Source organism: Sander lucioperca, chromosome 19, assembly GCF_008315115.2.
Source record: "Sander lucioperca isolate FBNREF2018 chromosome 19, SLUC_FBN_1.2, whole genome shotgun sequence".
NCBI lineage: Eukaryota > Metazoa > Chordata > Actinopteri > Perciformes > Percidae > Sander > Sander lucioperca.
In genome coordinates this window covers 18,163,627-18,182,085 of record NC_050191.1, presented here as the reverse complement: position 1 = coordinate 18,182,085, position 18,459 = coordinate 18,163,627, and the positions used below count along the sequence as shown (strand labels likewise).

At 38.9% G+C, this 18,459-nt stretch overlaps 1 protein-coding gene across 1 annotated transcript in view; it reads right to left on the bottom strand.

Moving 5' to 3' along the window:
• Positions 1-18,459, bottom strand: part of si:dkey-71h2.2 (low density lipoprotein receptor adapter protein 1) — a 38,906-nt gene that overhangs the window by 19,807 nt on the left and 640 nt on the right.

Below are 18,459 nucleotides of genomic sequence, written 5' to 3'. Positions count from 1 at the left end.
TTGAAATTTTCAAAAGGATTTTGGTAATGCTTTAAACATCACAAAACTAACATAATTCCATTTACTTCCATTGTATTGTGGTGGCAGCAAAATCCTCAGTAGTGGATATTTGACAATCTTGGCAAAAAAAAAAAAAAAAAAAAAAAAAAAACTATCTGCATGGGTCTACACCACTTATAAGGTTTGATTGTACTAATCCCTGAAAGATGTTTTAACTGATACTATGCTACTAAAAGCAGTGTTTTTTTTTCTTCAGTTTTTGACAGATAGATAGAACAGCTAATGACGAAAGAACACAAATGGGGTGAAAAAACAAAAAGAAAAAATGGTATTGTCAATTTACCGTTCATTAAACCCGTCCCCTGAACAGCAATTGTACTTTTTTAACTTAGCAACCGTCACTCAGCACTACAAGCCAGTTTTTAGCGTTTACTTAACCAAAAATACAAGAGCAAAAGTGTACCAAATTCATTAAGCAGTGTGCTTATCTGATTAACATAAGATGCAAACATTAGTACGCCCAGCTAACAAGCTTACCATCTACCCTTCTTGGGCCAAAAGTTAGTATATTCCTAGTTTGGAACATCCACTATGTGGGAGCCAAGATGCTTCTATATCAGAGTGTCCTGCTCTTTATTTGGTTTGGGGAAGTTTAATGCTAGCAACCACATTACCATTACCAGAAGTAGCGTTACTTTACCAAACTCACTGGTTAGTTTGTCCTCAACATAATTGGTAAGCATTTCTGACTTTTTACCTGGGACATCTAGTTTTAGTCTCAGTCCTAATGCTGTATATCTACAGTATGTAGCCGCCATGTGAATGCAGGGTTTTACAGGGTCGTTGTTTTTAAAAGTCAGCTGGTTTTTAACCAACTCATGGAATTAGCATTACCTAGCTAGCTAGCTTCAGCTGATCAAATCTGCTGGAGACAGTCATCATTTCAGGTGATAAAATCGATGGTTAGCAACATCATTGTAAACTGTAACACACACCATGATAGATTGGAAAGCTTGACAGGTGTAGCAACAACAGTAACTTATGATAGTTACTGCTATTTAGGGTTGATTCCAAACACTCAAAATAAGCTTGACCTTGGTAAACTCCAATATCAATCCTTCAGTTTAGTTTGGTTCATCCCATGTTGTAATACAGAAACTCACGGACAAATGCTAAAGTGCCACAGTGCATGTTGCGTCTTCACCAGGCTACACACATGAATTATTAAAAGGGATTCATGTTGATGCTGAAGGGTTTCCAATATATTATCCCCCTAAAAGAGGAGCTCTTAAATTTTTAATAAATCCTGTGTTAAGGGACTGGGCCTTATAAGAGTGACAGGCACAAGCGGAGGGAGGCTAATTGGATTTTAACATGTTGAAGAAAATACTGAGGAAGACTGAACATTTGCAATTTGAACTTTTATTTTTCTACATACAGTATGCTGTACATTTGTCATCTATGTGAGTCTGTGTGTTCGTGTAAAAGTGTGTGTCGAGGTGATCTAATTTAAAAAAGCACAAAACAAGATTAGGGAGGGCGAGGCCATGGTGGTGCACTGATGACGTCTGCATCTTTATTAAACTGATGCCTGGCAACACTTTCACAGCCATGTTCTCAGCAGTGCACTGATTCCATTACGTTGGAACACAAGCTAAAAGGAATCAATGCATTACAATGAAGGCACAGAGCGATTTGATGACATTTTGCTGCACTGGGCCTCAAGTGTATTCACTTTAAAGTTATAGTATAAGTTATAATACCACTGCCCGGAGATGTAGAGCACTGTAAAATATTCAACACTCCTGAACAGAAAACTAAGTGTAGCCATTTCACAGTAGCTAATCTGACTGTTGTAAAATAATAATAGATACCATGTGCTCTGCACGCCTTCAGCTACATGCAATGATCACCAGCTGTCTCCATGAACTCCACACTCCGTAATTTAATTTGCAATAACAAGTCAAAAATCGCACCCGGATGAATTCTGCTCTGGCTGAACACCTACACTGACGGTTAATTAACAACAAACAGGAGCGCGCAGATATGCACACAGGCACAATATGGCAAGAAAGGGCATGTGCACATGGAGGGGTCTTTCACACACATGATTTCTTCAAGATACCATTATCAGAGTTAATTGCAAAGAAAAAAATAAGTGTGTGCACCAGGGTCAAAATAACAAAAGCATTCCCTGTTTTCAATTGCCCTACAGGTCGGTAAGTCTGGCCATTTTTTGTAAGGATGTTTCACACAGCATATTGGTTAAAATCCAATGGAATGAATAATTATGTTTTATTATTGTGTGGAATAAGTACAACACCAATATATGAGAAACTAAAAGAAGCATTCAGCTTGTTTTTAGACCCAAGTGACACCCCCATCCTCCACATCCTTTGCCTTACTGTTTTACTCATCTGATGGAACTTTGAATCTAGGACACCACCTTGACAGGGAAAATAGGCCGCACATTCAGGGAAGATGGTGGGATGGTGTGTGTGTGTGTGTGTGTGTGTGTGTGTGTGTGTGTGTGTGTGTGTGTGTGTGTGTGTGTGTGTAACTGGTTTCCTGATTCTGCCTTGAGGCGGAACCAAGTAAAGCTAAGTCCTTCCTTTCAAGCTCTCGCTCTTCTCACTGTTTTCTTAATTCTATCACTCCACTCACCTCTCTCACCTACTGTATCTTCACTTCCTCTAGCTCTGATTGAACCTTCAACATTAGAAAGAAATCCCCCTCTTCACATATAAGAGACTAGCTTATTAGAGGGCCTTGGGAAAATGTATTAATATTTCAGATTATCACTTCAGAGCTACAGTACAAGCCACTACTCAAACGTCAACAACAACAACAAAGATGGAGTCATGGGATCATCAAACCGCCTATGTTGCTAAGCAACCACATATTCTATCACCAACAGCCCAGCAGCAGCATGGAGGTGGTGCCTGCACATTACATTACTGAACACCTTGGCTAGGCATCAAAGGAAGTGTACAAACCACATAAAGTGCTCAGATAACAGTGGAATTACCCTGCGCTCTAATCTGGAGCAGTACTCTGGAATTAAATATTACACATCCAATGGGCCCAAATGCAAAACCTCATGCCAAGCTATTTCAAAATGCTGCCACGTCAACTTTGACTCCCTTAATTTCACACGGACACATAAACCTGACATAACAGGAATGTTACAGAGCAGCTGCTGCCTTAAGATAGTGTTGCAAAAGATTAAGAAGCAAGTGTTACAGACAAAAACGGCAGCACCTTTATAAAATAAAATATTGCCCATCACAAAATTCTTAAGCCAAACGTGACATCTTCATATTGCTGGTTTTGTCCGACCAACACTCCAAAATCCAAAGATTATCGATTTACTATCAAGTAAAACTAATAAAAGCAGCAAATGACTGGAACTGAGGAAGGATTGCCATTTTTGAAAGCAAAAATCATCTGAAAATGATGGAGTACAGCTACTTTGTTAAAAATATACTAGCTTATACATCAAGCATCTGTCATCAAACTTTTGTTGCATTCTCACTGACAAGAAAAATCATTGGGGAAAAAAATAAATAAAAATCAGGGTCATGAATCAGCCATTTGCCACGAAGGTCCTATGTGAATCAGTGTTGGTGTGGATATTTCATCATAATCCCCTTTTCCCCAAAAAAAAAAAAAAAACAATAATTGCTTTCACTTCAAACACTATCTGCTGTTACTCATAATGATGAAATTAGTTATCTATATGCATGGCTGAGCAAATACAGCTACTGCAAAGTTAGGACAGACTATGAATATGACGGAAGAAATATGAATTTGTCGAGTGACTGGCATCATGTAGCATAAACATAAGAAATAGCAAGACATTTTTAACATGGACATCAATCACGACCTAGCATAAATAGCTGTAGCTGTTTAACTGAATAATAAGGTGAAATAAATTATCATTATCTCATAAACTATTAATAAGGTGTTAAATGCTTTTTAGGATAGTTTTAAATTTTGGTAAATAAACTAATTTGCTTTCTTGGCAAAAGTTAAATGAGAAGATCAATAGGCTACCACTTTTATGTTGGTATGGTAAATATATACAGCTAGCTTAGCTTAGCACAAAGACCGGAAACAGACAAACAGCTATCTTTGCTCTGTCTAAAAGGTAACAAAGTATACCAGCACCTCTAAATCTCGCTAAATGACAGGTTACATGTTTGTATAATCTGTACAAAGTGTACAACAAGTAGTGATTTTACTGTTTGCTAACCTAAGCTTAATATTTAGCGAACAGACGTGAGAGCTGTATCGATCTTCTCATAACTCTTAGCAAAAGGTACAGTAGCCTATTTCCAAAAATTACAAACTATTCCTTCAACTACAGCAAGAAATGGAAATAAAATATATGTAGCATTTAATAGTAGGCTACTAATAAAAAAAAAATAAAAAAAAACTGAGCTGTAAAAAACTTTTAAAAGCATTTAACTGATAAGTGTGCCTGGAAGCATTAAAAAGATACAGTATGTGCGATAAGTAAGTTATTAAAAATGATAACCACAATCACAACTTCCTGAAAGGCTTTCCTATAATGTCCTAAATGCAAATTGCCTTTGACTGCAGTCATTATGCAAAACATAGGCTTCGACCCCCCCCATCAGGAACAGTCCTCCAAAGGCTCTGTACTGTATATCATTAATTAGACAGGATCAAACCAACGTTTTCACATACAGCAGTAAAACAGCTTTATCTTCTCTACTCTAAGAAGCATGTTGTGTCCTCAGAAGATGTCCAGAGAATAAAATGGAATTAGGACTGGGGTTATTTTACGGGCAGGCATTATTACATGCCTCAAATTGAAAATCAACACAGACGTTTGACTTTTGTTCCTGAATAACTTCCTGTAGTCTATGTATACCTAGCACACCAAAAATTGTGCTAATATTTGCTCTGCAGACATTGACTGTTGGTGTGATGTTGTGCAGAAGGACTAAGACAGAAAAGCACAAGATTTTTTCTAAAAAAAGATTTTTTAAAAAGCACCATTGCATTTCCAGGATGCAGAATTCATAGTGTATAGTGGCACCACAATAACTGAAAATAACACCATCCAGTAACAGTGTTGATCTCCAGAGGACTGAGGCAAAATAGTGCCGATGTATACAGTATCTGGTTGATGTCAAATGTTATTGGAAGTAGACTGGGATGTCACTGCAGTAGCAGTTACTGGTCCCGGTACTTTCCCGAAAAAAATTTCATTTCAGTTGTAAAAATTTAAAGGTACAATATGAAACTTTTCTGCATTAAAATGTCTAAAAACGACCATACCTATGTTAGCCTATATATTTTTTTGAGTTGTGTAGTTACACTATCCCAAATGTTTCCATCAAATGGCAAACCCAGAGAAATCTGTTATTTTATTTTCAGACACGTCACGTTTCATTTAGTCGCCCGTCAGTGGCGTCATAACCTTTCACCATCTAGTTACTCGTAACTTCCGTCAAAACATGGGCACCCAGATGCTACATTCGAGAGTAATTGTAAATCATACAATGTCACAGAAAAAAAATACTGGTAACACTGCTTTTTCTGCCAAAATGCATCATTTTGTGATTAATTACAGGCAACTTTGCAACACAGTAATACAGCAGAAACCTTATTTATTGATACATCAATATTAATCCAGCTTAATGTTACTACAATGTATGTGCTGGTTGACAAGTAGCTAGCTAACATTAATGCTAGCTAATGCTTGGTGGATAACGTCATAGGGTTACAACATCGTTCAACACGCTCATCAAGTTATTAGTAGTATGATTGTTTTGACCATGGATAAAAGCAGCACTGCGCTAACCCACGAATAAGTTCACTAGTAACGTTAACGTTAGCTGTATAGATATACGATTAATCTAATGCTAATTTAGTCAGCTAGCACACTCCTGTCTGCCTGCCTCACTCCCCCGGCACAAAGAGACATCATTCGGGATGATAGCTGACAACACAGCCGGGACATGTAGCAATAGCTAGTTAACGTTAGCCCCAGCCGGTGCTTACGACGCTAACGGCAGTTCAATGAAGCGTCGGGAAACAGAGAATATCAGACCCAGGCATCCTAGTCACAACATCGGCCATCCATAATGTCAGCTAGCTAGCTACGTCTCCGTAAACGCTAACGGTGTTTGTGCTGAAAATCTCCTCCCTGCCGAATTTCTCCCCCCTTCGCGTTTAGTTGTCTTTACAGTTAGCTAGCTACATTAACCCGACAACAGGTGTGTTAAGCACCAAAACGAATAGTTGAGATTACAGAAAAGTGAAGGGGGAGATCGGGCAGATGGGAGATGTTCTGCTGCTGCACAACAGGCATCGAACATCATCGCCATCCTAGAGATCCCCCCGGCAATCCCCACCCATCTCTCAGCCTCGTTGAGTAGCTAGCTAGCGTTACAACAAACCCCGTCCGCCCGGTAAAATCCAAAAGGTGACATTGGCATGTGAAATATACTGTGATAGTGTGGTAAAACCTGCTAACGTTAGCCACTAATGTTAGCTTGCCAGCTAACTGGTCAGCCAGCTACCAATACAGATTGAATCAAGAAAAACGTAATTATGTTGGGGAAACTGCAGCTATTTTATTAGCATGACATGAATAAACGTTAGTAAACGTAACGTGAATAAACTTGAATGGGTAAACTCGTCCATGAACAGATGCATTCTAATCATAGACTGTATATAGAAGATTCTAAATCAACGACAGCTGCCACTGCCCGATGTGAGTCGAGTGCAGATGTGAGTCGCGCATGCGTCACTTTGCGACAAGTAGCCTACAAGATGCTAACGGCTTTTTTAGCTAACGCACAGTCTATGAGCTAACGTTAGCAATCAAACAATCATAGATAGCTAAAACGTTTTGGAAATGACTGCTGCTGGCAACAAGTTAGCAATCAAACACAATAAAGGCTGTCACTTAATGGCGTTTTGAGCTAACATTAGCAATCAAACAGTCATAGATAGCTACAACGTTTTTGAAATGATTACCATCTTCTGTTATTGTATGTAAAGAGAAACATTTATTATTTTATAGATTTCACAAATTTCAGTAGGACACGTTATGCCGTAAACAGTTTAAATCTGAGCATGCGCGACTCACATCTGCACTCGACTCACATCGGGCAGTGACAATAGCGTTTAGCAATAAAAACTCCCATAATTCCACGCAACTTCCCTATGTTGTCAAACGTCTGTGTTTACAATCCATTGTTTTGGTTGAGAGACACCTAGCGGCAGAAAGTTACATATTGTAAGTTTAAACCTATTTATCCAATTTACATAGAACATTTCGTTATTTATTTACAACATTTAACACTCGATCCACACAAAATAAAACCTGCCTAAGTTTAACAAAACCTTAACCATAGAGGCTTAAATTTGAATTATTTTTGGAGCAGACATATGGGTCATTTTGAATGGCAGTGACAAACCTTTTGCTGTTTAGGTCTAAGGACTTGCTAGCCTATCTGTTAAATAAGGGCTTTATTCAGAAAAGCTTGTGTGAAGCCATTTAAATGCTCATTTAAATTCACTTTGTGCCAATTAATCAAACACAACACTGCCAGAGGAGAGATTGTTCATTACACAGACTGTTTACAATCTCCTGACAGTTCTAGTTTATCATTGACCAAAGGGCATCAAATATGGAGGGGACTTGCACTGTAAGTGTCCATTGTAAGTCCCTTGGATAATTTTTACTGAGTGACCACTGCCCGACATGTAGACAGCTGCTGTCTATTAAATTAATACTTTTGAGATTTCCATTTAGGTCTGAAGTACTAAAGTCACATTTTCTACCCAATAACCTTGTATGCATATTTCATCCTACATGTATTACTTTTTTCAAACAAGGTTTATTTTCATTTTGAAATACACTTTGCACAAAAAAAGAGGACGTTTTTGTTTGGTAGATTATTTCTCTGTGGTAACAATGCTTTTTGGCAATAAATGTTACACTTAAGCTTTTTGGCATTGGCAGAGAAGATTTGGCAAATTTTTCATGGGCGCAACCCACATACTCAGCGCTGCTGCTCATCCCACAAATGCATGTTCCTTACAAATGGACATCATTTGAAAGGGAACTAAACAGGCTTTCCAATGCTATAAGATTTATTGCCAAAAAGCATTGTTACCACAGAGAAATAATGTACCAAACACAAATTTCCTTACTTTTTGTGCTAAGTTTATAAACAGTTTATGCAGCAATCAATGGGCACATAAACTCAAACAACACCCTCCCACCCCCATCTACATTTATTACTTTAACAATTTCAAAGTTGTTTGTATATGTGGAACCAGGAATTTTAAACACTGAACCACTGAGGAGAAAATCAAAAATAAATTGTTAAGTATAAAGAGAAGAAGGGCTCCATCAACACCTATATTATGGAGATACAGTAAAGTTCACTAGAGAAAGAGTAATAATCATGCTAAAATAACAACCACATTAACAATGCAGATACTGAAGGAACTCTTTCCTCACGGCTATTTATTCATAAAGCATAATTGCTTAGCACCGTGAAAGGATTGTTTGCATTAGCAATTCAAACAGGGCATGATTCTCTCTTTGCTGATACAGATCTTATCCCCCTGGAGTCTGCTGGCTCCCATTTCAACATCTTCATCAACTATAAATAGCTCCCTTGACAGAAATCCCTTCATGAAACAAAAGGTTTATATTTCATTTTTTGTTTTTATTTCTATTCAAGGGTAAAACTGTGACTTTTAAAAGAAAAAAGAAAAAAAGGAATCCAGAGGTTTACTGATCCTTATCTCATGCAGAGTTCTAGGAAAACAACACTTTGCTTGAGCAATCATTAGCTTTCCCATCCATTATCACAGAGAAGCGAAAACAAGTCACCTTCAAGAGCAGCTGATCTCATTTAGACAGAGTATCTGTGGCCCCTGTAACAGATGAGGGCTTCCCACAGGAATCCCCTCTAATGCAGTAGAACACTTTAGACCCTTCCAGCCGATTGACGGATGCTAGTCTGACACAGCCGGATACCTCGGCTTCTCAAGTCTCAATGTCTCTAGCGTATTGAAAAGTATAATCAATGTGAGTGTTTGAGCTGTGCTACACAGTTTGGATATGGCCCATTCAAACTAATTTATACATATTTACCTAATATCAGTATGATAGTTAAAAAGAGAATAGGCTGGATTTTTATTATTTATGTATTTATTTACTATGATGTCAGAGACACAACCAAAGACAAAAAAGGTTAATGCTATGTCCTGTATTTATATAAATCTAGCAAATTACATACTCTGACCAAATTGGTTATTTCCATAATAATGGTAGTAAAACAAAAACAAGACTAAGACTCTACAGCTATGCTACCAGCTTTGTGGGGCTATACTTAACAGGGCTTTGAGCTAAATGCTTACGTAACTCATTGTAAGGGAGAAGAGAAATTGTGAGGGGAGTTTGAATTTTTCAGAGGAACAGAACACAGAGATTGGCTTTAGCTCTCCAGTGGAGGAGCAGGTTCAGCTGACACACACACACACACACACACACACACACACACTAATAGAAAACATGCTCAGAAAGACTCTTACACCGGAGTGACAGCATATCCCATTTCACAGACAGCTGCCACAGACATCAAACAGAAAAAGGACTCGGCTGTTAGGACTTCACTGTACACACTAAACAGGAAGCTGGATGGTGTATGTGTGCAAGTGGGTGTGTGTTATTGCAGCAGCTCTCCCAAGATAGGGTCTCTCAGTTTCCTTGTGTTGCATAATTCACTTGACTTCAGGCTGGGGAACCTTGTTGGTGCTAAAAACACTACAGAGAGACTGCAGAGAGCAGCATAATAATGAACTGTATTTAAGAAACTAAAACTGTACTTGGATTACAGGTGTTGGTGTTTATTATAGAGGTGAAACAAGGAGCCAGGCATGCCTTTAGTCTGTGTTACAGAGTGCAGGAGTAAAGGATGCCCTCAAGGTGGTCAATTTTAAACTGGCTAACATTGATAAAATATAAGCTTAGATAACCTAGGAGGCTTTAATACGAGTAACCAAACATAACCACTTACTACACAAACTACGTATATGTACTGTGGGCCATGAGAAAATGTTATACACTCTCAAAGAAAATCAATATAGAATATGATGTGGAGCAGTTCTTAATAACATGAGGCCGAGGCTTTAAAATCAATATTTGTGGAGTGTAACAGTGAAGTAAATATACTCGCCGCTTCAAATGTTACAGGCACAAGACAGAGACAGCATGTGAAATAGTGAAAGAAAATCATATAGAATTGGATTCAACACAAGTGTTTAGTTAGAATACATCCTTATTCCAAAACGTCCCGTTATCCTTAACCCACAAGAAAGAATTAAGGTGGATCTCCTGGGCACATTGGGGATTTCAAGGCATTAATACAGAAATTATAGTTGGACAGAAGGGCTCCTGCTAAGCTTTGATTAAACCCAGACCTATGACAGAAAAACAACGCAGCAATTTTAAATACCCCATAGCAACCGCAGTATTAAAACACAAGAAGACAAGTGTGACAGGAGGAGCATTTAGTGTGGTGAAGCACTTAGTGAGAGGTTGAATAGCATTGTTCTCACCTGCCCAAACAAACCACAAAAAAGGCTCCAGAGTTTAATTTAACCTGCTCCAAACATGTTTAGTGTGACAGCAACCTAAATCTTAATTTAATGCTGCATCTCCTTTTGACAACCCAAAACAGAACCTTTGTAAGATGAACTGGATTCATAAAAGGATGATGTAAAACAGACATGTGTTAAACAGATAATAAATTCAAATTGAAAGCGACAGTAGGCCACTGACCAGGAAGACAGGCTAACATAAGAGTCTACAGCCATGTTAACAGCTCTTTGAGGCTGTACCTGCAGTGCTTTGAGCTAAATGCTAACATCAGCATGCTAACATTTCTCGCAACAGCAATGCTAAAGTGAGATATAATGTTTACCATGTTCCCCATCTTACTTTTTTGCGTGTCAGCATGATAAACATTTGTTTATTAGCGCAGCTAAGTACAGCTAGTACAGCTATTGGATAAAGTGAAATGTTGACCTGATTATTACAATTCATTCTGTGAGGGACATAAATGTTTAAGCAAAATGTCATGGCAATCCATCTAATAGTTGTTGAGATATTTCAGCCTGGACCACAGTGGTGGGTAGACAGAGAGACACACATTGCCATCCCTAGAGCCTACTGTATAGCTAAAAAGTGTGGTTGGTAAAAGAAGATCATGATAACAATATTTGATCTAATGTCACAGACACAAAAAAGGAAATTATGAAAAAAGAGGAAAAAGAGTCAAGCAGAATGTGAACATATACAAAGTCTGTGCAGAGCTGTCACCGTGCTTTTGACAATAATCCAACTGATCACACTGTTGAGGGGATTTAGCTCATGTAGTTCTCTTCTGACCAAAGTGGAAAAAGGCCATGCACTCACAAAAAACCCTCTATTATTCATACAACCAAATAAAACTGCAGTTGAAGATCATGTTCACCAAGTCACCTTGTTAAGTCTATTTAAGATCAAATCCTGATTATGTCATAATTGTGAACTTTTTGAGTCATGAATTGAAAGGACCCTGAGGCTTACACAATCACCAATGCAAGCAATACCTCGCAACTTTGGCAGCTGCTGATCTTAGATGAAAGTTACCTCTCTAATTGATTTCTTATTTCTAAGCAGGTTCAATGAAAATTCATTAGCAGTGCTTTATCACCTTATCACCGTCTATCCTCAGTCTGCGACTGGTGAGACTGATGAGTGCGCAAGCATGAATTATGCAGCGTATAGGTGGGAAATCTGCCCAGTTAATTTGTCGTCTCATACACTGAAGCTCAGCTAAGAGCACATATTGGGTTTAACTGGTCTTCTAAATGGCTGTGTATATTTTATATTGAGTGCCAGATGCAATAACAATGTTTTTTCATTAAACGTAACTGGAAATGCTGGTTATTTAATTTATGGTTTAGAAAGCACATTGTTGCTTCATTTAAATAGCTCCATCAGAAGTCTTCAATGTGGTTGATAAAGATTATCCTTAATATTTATCAGACAGATCCTGTACCTTAACTGTAGGAAAGAGTTAATATTTCACAACTGTTAAATGGAAAATCCTGCAAAGCCACCTAAAAATAAAAACACTTAACAGTATATGCAACTTAAAGGGGTGATAGAATGCAAAACCGATTTTGTCCGACTGTGTGTCGGGAGTTCAGCGGTCGGCGCTGCCTGTGTTGCTGCCTCGCCACCCGCCTTCCTTCACAGACCCCAGCCTGCTGGGAGGTAGATGGAGCTCCGTCACGGCTGGCAGCCCACGGTACTCCATACCCGCGCAAAGTCACCGTTCTTTGGGTTAATGGACTACCAAACGAAGACAGAGCTCCAGGGCCTGCAGCTCCCCTCTTCTTGCTAAATGGCCGCTGTGTGCGAGTGAGAGCGCGGTCAGCGAGCTTGTTACGCCAGCAATCTCTTACCGTATGTTCCAGTTAATCTTATAATGTGTGTAATTATAATATGTTGAGTTGTTTAAACAAACGATCGTGGAAATAAACGCCTCTTGTCCACGAGTCTCATTGATAAAGCCTGCGGCTGGATGGAGCTCTATCAATGAGAGCTAGCTAGCCTCCTCTTAGACCTCTGAAACGAAACCCCTAATGTTCACAAAAATGCATTAAATTGAACCACCACAGTTAGCTTTATAAGACCTTGGGATAGCTGTTTTATAAGTGGCGTGACGAAATTCAAACTGTAAATATACGGAAGTTATGCCGGCAGCTGGCAGCCAGCCAGCTCCGGAGCTCCGCGGAGCCCCGAGCCCCGGTCGTCCAGTAACCGAGAAACGGTGACTTTCACTGGGTATGGAGTTTGCTGCTTTCTCGTCAGACTGTGTGGAGCTCCTAAAGTCCGACACGTCTTACCAAATTTGCAATTAGCCATTAATTTTCTTAAAACGGCCCATATTTGAGCTTTATATAGTTGATTTCTCACATAAAAAGTCTCAGAAGTGAATTTAATAACGAAATAGCCCGACAAACAATGTATAACTTTGCAGTGTCTGAAATATGAGACCTGCTGTCTCGTCTCCAATGTGTTTCTATGTGGTTCGCTCAAACCAATCAGCGCGTAGGTCATCTAAATATTCATGAGCATACCATATTTGGAAGAAAAGCTCTTGTTCCAAATAGAGCCATATTTACAGGGTAGTTAAGGACCCATAAAATAGCATTTGAGCAATATTCAGCCAAACCAATGTTACATACCCTATTAGGAGACCTTAAGGAACAGTGTGAAATACCCCATAAAATCATTCTAACCCCTTTAAACCTTTGCTTTTTGGTTTCTTCTGTTTGTCTGTTCTTGGTACACATGTTTTGTGTGTGTGTGTGTGTGTGTGTGTGTGTGTGTGTGTGTGTGTGTGTGTGTGTGTCTGTGTGTGTGTGAGAGAGAGAGAAGGTCATGTACTGTATGCAAATTCAACCTTTCCTGTAGACATCATGTTAAATAAATACAGGGCCTGGCCACTGAAAGCATGGCATTCAGATGATGCTAAGGTAATGCAAATTATTTCTACTGTAAACTTTTTCATAGCACAATTTGAGAATTATCAAGAGTAAACTAGGAATTAATAATTGTTCAGTGGTTCAGGCAAGTAGAGGTGAAATAATTGGTTAATTGACAAAACAAATCTGCAACTAAATTGATCGATTGATTGATTGATTTATCGGTTTATCATTTTTCAAGCAAAAATTGTGAAAAAGGCCAAAGATTCTCTAGGGTCAGTATCTCTAATGTCTCAGATTTCTTGTCAGAAGACGTCACCTTGGACATTTTATCAATTAAACAAGCATCAGTTAATTGAAAAAAATATTGCAGCTCTTTGAGCAACACAAACAAAATTCCCCACTATTTTTTGTGGTGGCAGCAGATTGGTCGTAGTGTTATCCAATTGTGTGCAGTGAGATTTTCAAATGTATGCTTGGTGCCGCCCCTCGAGTTGGGCCATTTTCATTACTCAATGCCAGACCCTTAATCTTTCGGATTTGGGTCTGGATTTCCAGGCTAACTCAAAGCCGCATTGATGACACTTTCATTTTGCATCATTACACAAATCCAAATGCTCCATCAGTCCCCAATTATCAACTCCTCTTTGTATCACATTGAAAGTAGAGGGATGTATTGCTGACATTCCCTCTATCATTATCCTGTATATTCCCATCATTCCCTCCCATTGCTTCTGCTCTGCCTCCTCTTCACTGGTGTGTCCCTGACTCACGGGTTTCCGAGTCTTAACGAGCCATTGAGGGATAATTGCTCCTCGAGGGTCAGTGCTAACAGACACCACAGCCTCCTGCATGTCATTCAGACAAGCCCCTGTCAGCTTTAATAGAACTACAGGCTGAATTCACTACCACAGTTTCCAACCAGTCGAACCTAACGACTGTTGAGTCCACTAATTTCAGATCAAGCTCTTCTCCGGACTGCAAAGCACAGCAATACAAACCGTATATAACCTGTATATTCTATATTTTCCTTACAGCCATGAAGAACACTTGAGATGTGCATTCAAGAACTAAATGAAGCTACTTCTTTTCAGTTATTTTATTTGATACTGACCACACAGCTGTGCTGCAGAAGCCAGCTTTGATATTTACACCACTAAAATAATTACAAGAAACAATCCTAGACCCGAGGACATGGTTTCAACTCAGTCTATCCCAAAGCGACACAATTTTAAATTGATGCAGACTGTACTGTCCTTGGTGCCAAGGGCAAGTGTGTGTAGGACTTGAAAGGTCTGTACTGCTTCTATGTGATGTGATCCAAAGGGAAGGCTTGTACTCCAGGCACATGCTGTGTCCTCTTCCGTCCTGCCAGTGGCTTTAACCTCAACAGATGACAACGGACGGCCACGAGGGGCGATGGGGAAGTGTGGTACATGTTGGTTTTCTGCTGCCATAAGAACTGAAGACTGGTCTCATACATGTCCAGAAATATATCTTTTTATGTTAGTAAGGTAGAGTAAAAAATGTTATTATTTGTTAGGGATTTAACTTATTTCTCATGTCTCATCCTGAGGTTGTACAAATACGGAAGAAGAGATTTGGTTGTAATAGTTGTCACAGGACCTAATGGATGAGTCAGACATTACACTGTGAGAAGAAAACAGCATTTAAAATGCACACTAGGAATGCCACAGTCGGGGTGACAGTCAAATAGTTCAAAACAGGACATTTTAAAATGCTTGAATTTTAGCTCTTTTCAGACAGAAAATATGCATCACCTATCTGTTTAAAAATACAACGTGATATCATGACTTTGTGTAAACATACACGCCACTTTCTAAAGCCAAGTGGCCCGTGTTATCTGTACGCATTATTAGCTATCCGCGTGTATATCTACGCAGAAGAACAGGACGTTGCATTTGGAGCCATCTGCATGTATGTCTACGCTTGCATTTAGAGTTATCCGCGTGTATGTTTACGCCGTGTATGTCTATGCCAGAACGGGACGTTGCATTTGGAGCTCCGGTTGGGTTTAGGAAAAGAACAACGGCACGGTTGGATTTACGAAAACAATAACAGGACGCGGGACAACAATGGCACGGTTGGGTTTAGGAAAAGAAGAACAGGGTTAGCTTTAGTAACCGAAGAAAGCAACGGTTGGGTTTATGAAAAAAAAAAACTGGGTTGGGTTTAGTAAAAGAAGCAAGCAACGGAAACGTGACACGCGGGACACGATCCCCGGTTTCCTGGGTGAAAGTCTTGTGTTTGACCCATCCACCCCGACCAACCTCCCTACGTGGATTTTGTTGGATATTCATTTGCAGAATGAAAATCTAAAATGTAGGGAGGGAGTGTTGGTCCAACTATTACTGTGGCTGTAGCCTCTTTCGCTCCACAAGGGAAAAGAACTTAATCAACAACCTAACATTGGCTCCTTCAGTGTTTTCCAGTTCAGACTTGTGTTGTGTTGGATGTGTAATTTGGTCTGACCTAATAAGATTGCTTCACGACTTTAACATCTAAAAAGGGACTAAGGTGCTCATTCAGACATTAGAACAACATATAAAAGTGCCATTAACCAAATGAGGTGCATGGCCGAAAGGGCTTTTGAGACATATTAGTCATTGACCAAAGTGTTGGTCAAGAGGAAAGTTTGACCTTACAGTGGTGTCAGCAGAAAGGTCAGGTGGCAACCAAATTAATCATGCCGATATATTTAGTAAAAGCTTTTTCCATGTGTTTTGAGTGGCGCTGCCCCCCTAGAAATACAACACTCAAGTCATCAATCAAATGATGACTTGAGTGTTGTCTTCTGTCTCATCTCACCTTCACACTACACTCTCATTTAAAACATTGCACGAATGCTAATGCTATCCCTGATGGTAGTTAAAATATATTGTGATATTTATTTTCTATCATACAACCAAGCAAGTCCTTAAATTATGTCTCACTATTAAACAACTTGGCCAGGCCCAGTTACTAAACACAATATGTCCACAAATTAACTGTATATGGTCATTAACTTGGGTTATTTAACTAAGGTGGCCGTTCCTCCCAGTCATAGACAGGACACAAATAATTCATCTCTTTGTTTCCAACTTTAATCACACCAAATTTGTGTGAATGTGCCAAGCAGCTGCAATGTTGCCTTATTTGCATTCCGACAGCCATCTTTGACGCATCGCCACAGGCTGGCACACAGACGCTGTCCTCTCTCTCCAAATTGCCTGCTAAGTAGCTCCTGGACATCAGCAGTCACCCTGTCTGTCTGTACTGTTTGTGACGCCTATGTTCACATTTTTCCAGCCTGATTCCCCTGGTGGCTCTCAGACACAAACTGCTTCTGTCATCCGGCGTTGAAATACAGATAGATTCTGCTCCGATAACATCATTCGACTTTTTTTTCTTCATTCTCTTTCTGACGCAAAAAAAACAATTAGAGTAGAAATACACAATGCAGAGGCTCCTGCTAACAATGTGACAATGTCTTTCAATACAAGATGTTGATGGTTTTGTTTGTCAGATTTTGTCATCATAAAGTCACCATGGTAATTTTGGAGAATATGGTAATGTTGGAAGTGTTGAGGAAAATAATAACAACTCCAATCCATCAAAGTTTGCACAAAAATCAAGATCAGAAGTTTTAGTCCAGCAGCCATGTTACACTATTGAGGACAACCTGTCACTTAATGCATCCAAAGCCATCAGAGACTCCAAGCCATAATCCAATGAGAAAACTTTTGAATCCCACACTCAATACTCAATCATTTATATAGAACATTTCCTAGAGAGAGTAAAGATACTAAGCACATCCTCCTAGATGTGAAATTAATCAATCATGTTTAATTAAAGCTGGCAAGGGCTGCCGATTATTCAGTGAGCAGGAATCCAGAATGAGGCAAAAAAGAAAAACAGCATGCTAGCATTTATGGCAGCAAGAAGCTCACAGGCGATGTAGCTGCAGGGAGGGAGCATTAAACACTTCACACATCGGGGAGATGGCAGAGCTGCAGGCAGCCCCTCAGTCCGCCCGTCACTGATGGTGTGTCAAGGTCTGTTGCTCTGACCCTTCACTCAGCACTCACAACCTCCTGTACTTCACACTGTAGTAACCAAGGAGCAATGTATGATACAACTTTGTCAGTTTACACTGAAATTCATTATACCACTAATATTACTGATATTTGGTTGTGATTTACCTATCTATCTATCTATCTATCTATCTATCTATCTATCGTCATTCTTAAAAATATCCTATAAAAGCATAAGGTTTACTTTAATAACAGTATGTATGATATTGTCTTGAATGTATTGCCTTAAAATACACATGGAGGATTTTTTTTTAATTGGCATAGTATTTATTATACCGTAAACTACATCATGATTGTGTGTTAGGGATTGAGAAAAGTGATAAACCTAACAAAAACTGTAGACTTATGCCCAAATTCCATTCCTTATTTCTTAAAAAGATATTCAGTATTGAGTCTAACCTGTATTATCTCTAGTTGTAGGATTTGATTGCACAAATTGGCGGTAGAAGCCTAGTATTTAATTTTAGGGCTGGAACAAATGATGAATTGTTTAATTTATGAAATGTCAAAAAAAGAGAAAATTGTCCACTACAAATTCTAAGATTAGGCTAACAACCAACGGTTCACAAAACACAATATTCAATAAAACGTATAAACTCACACAAAAACAGCAAATCCTAACATTTGAGATATTTGAGATATTTGGCATTTTTAGCTTTATTAAACAATTAAAACGATTAATCAAATATTCTAAATAGCATTTAAATGCTTCTGTGGATCGATTAGTAGGCTATTCGACTAATTTCCGGTATCAGTTTGAAGTAGCTAGTTGTAATTAATGCTATAGTTGTTTTGGTAAAGGACAGTTGACAGTGGGACTAGC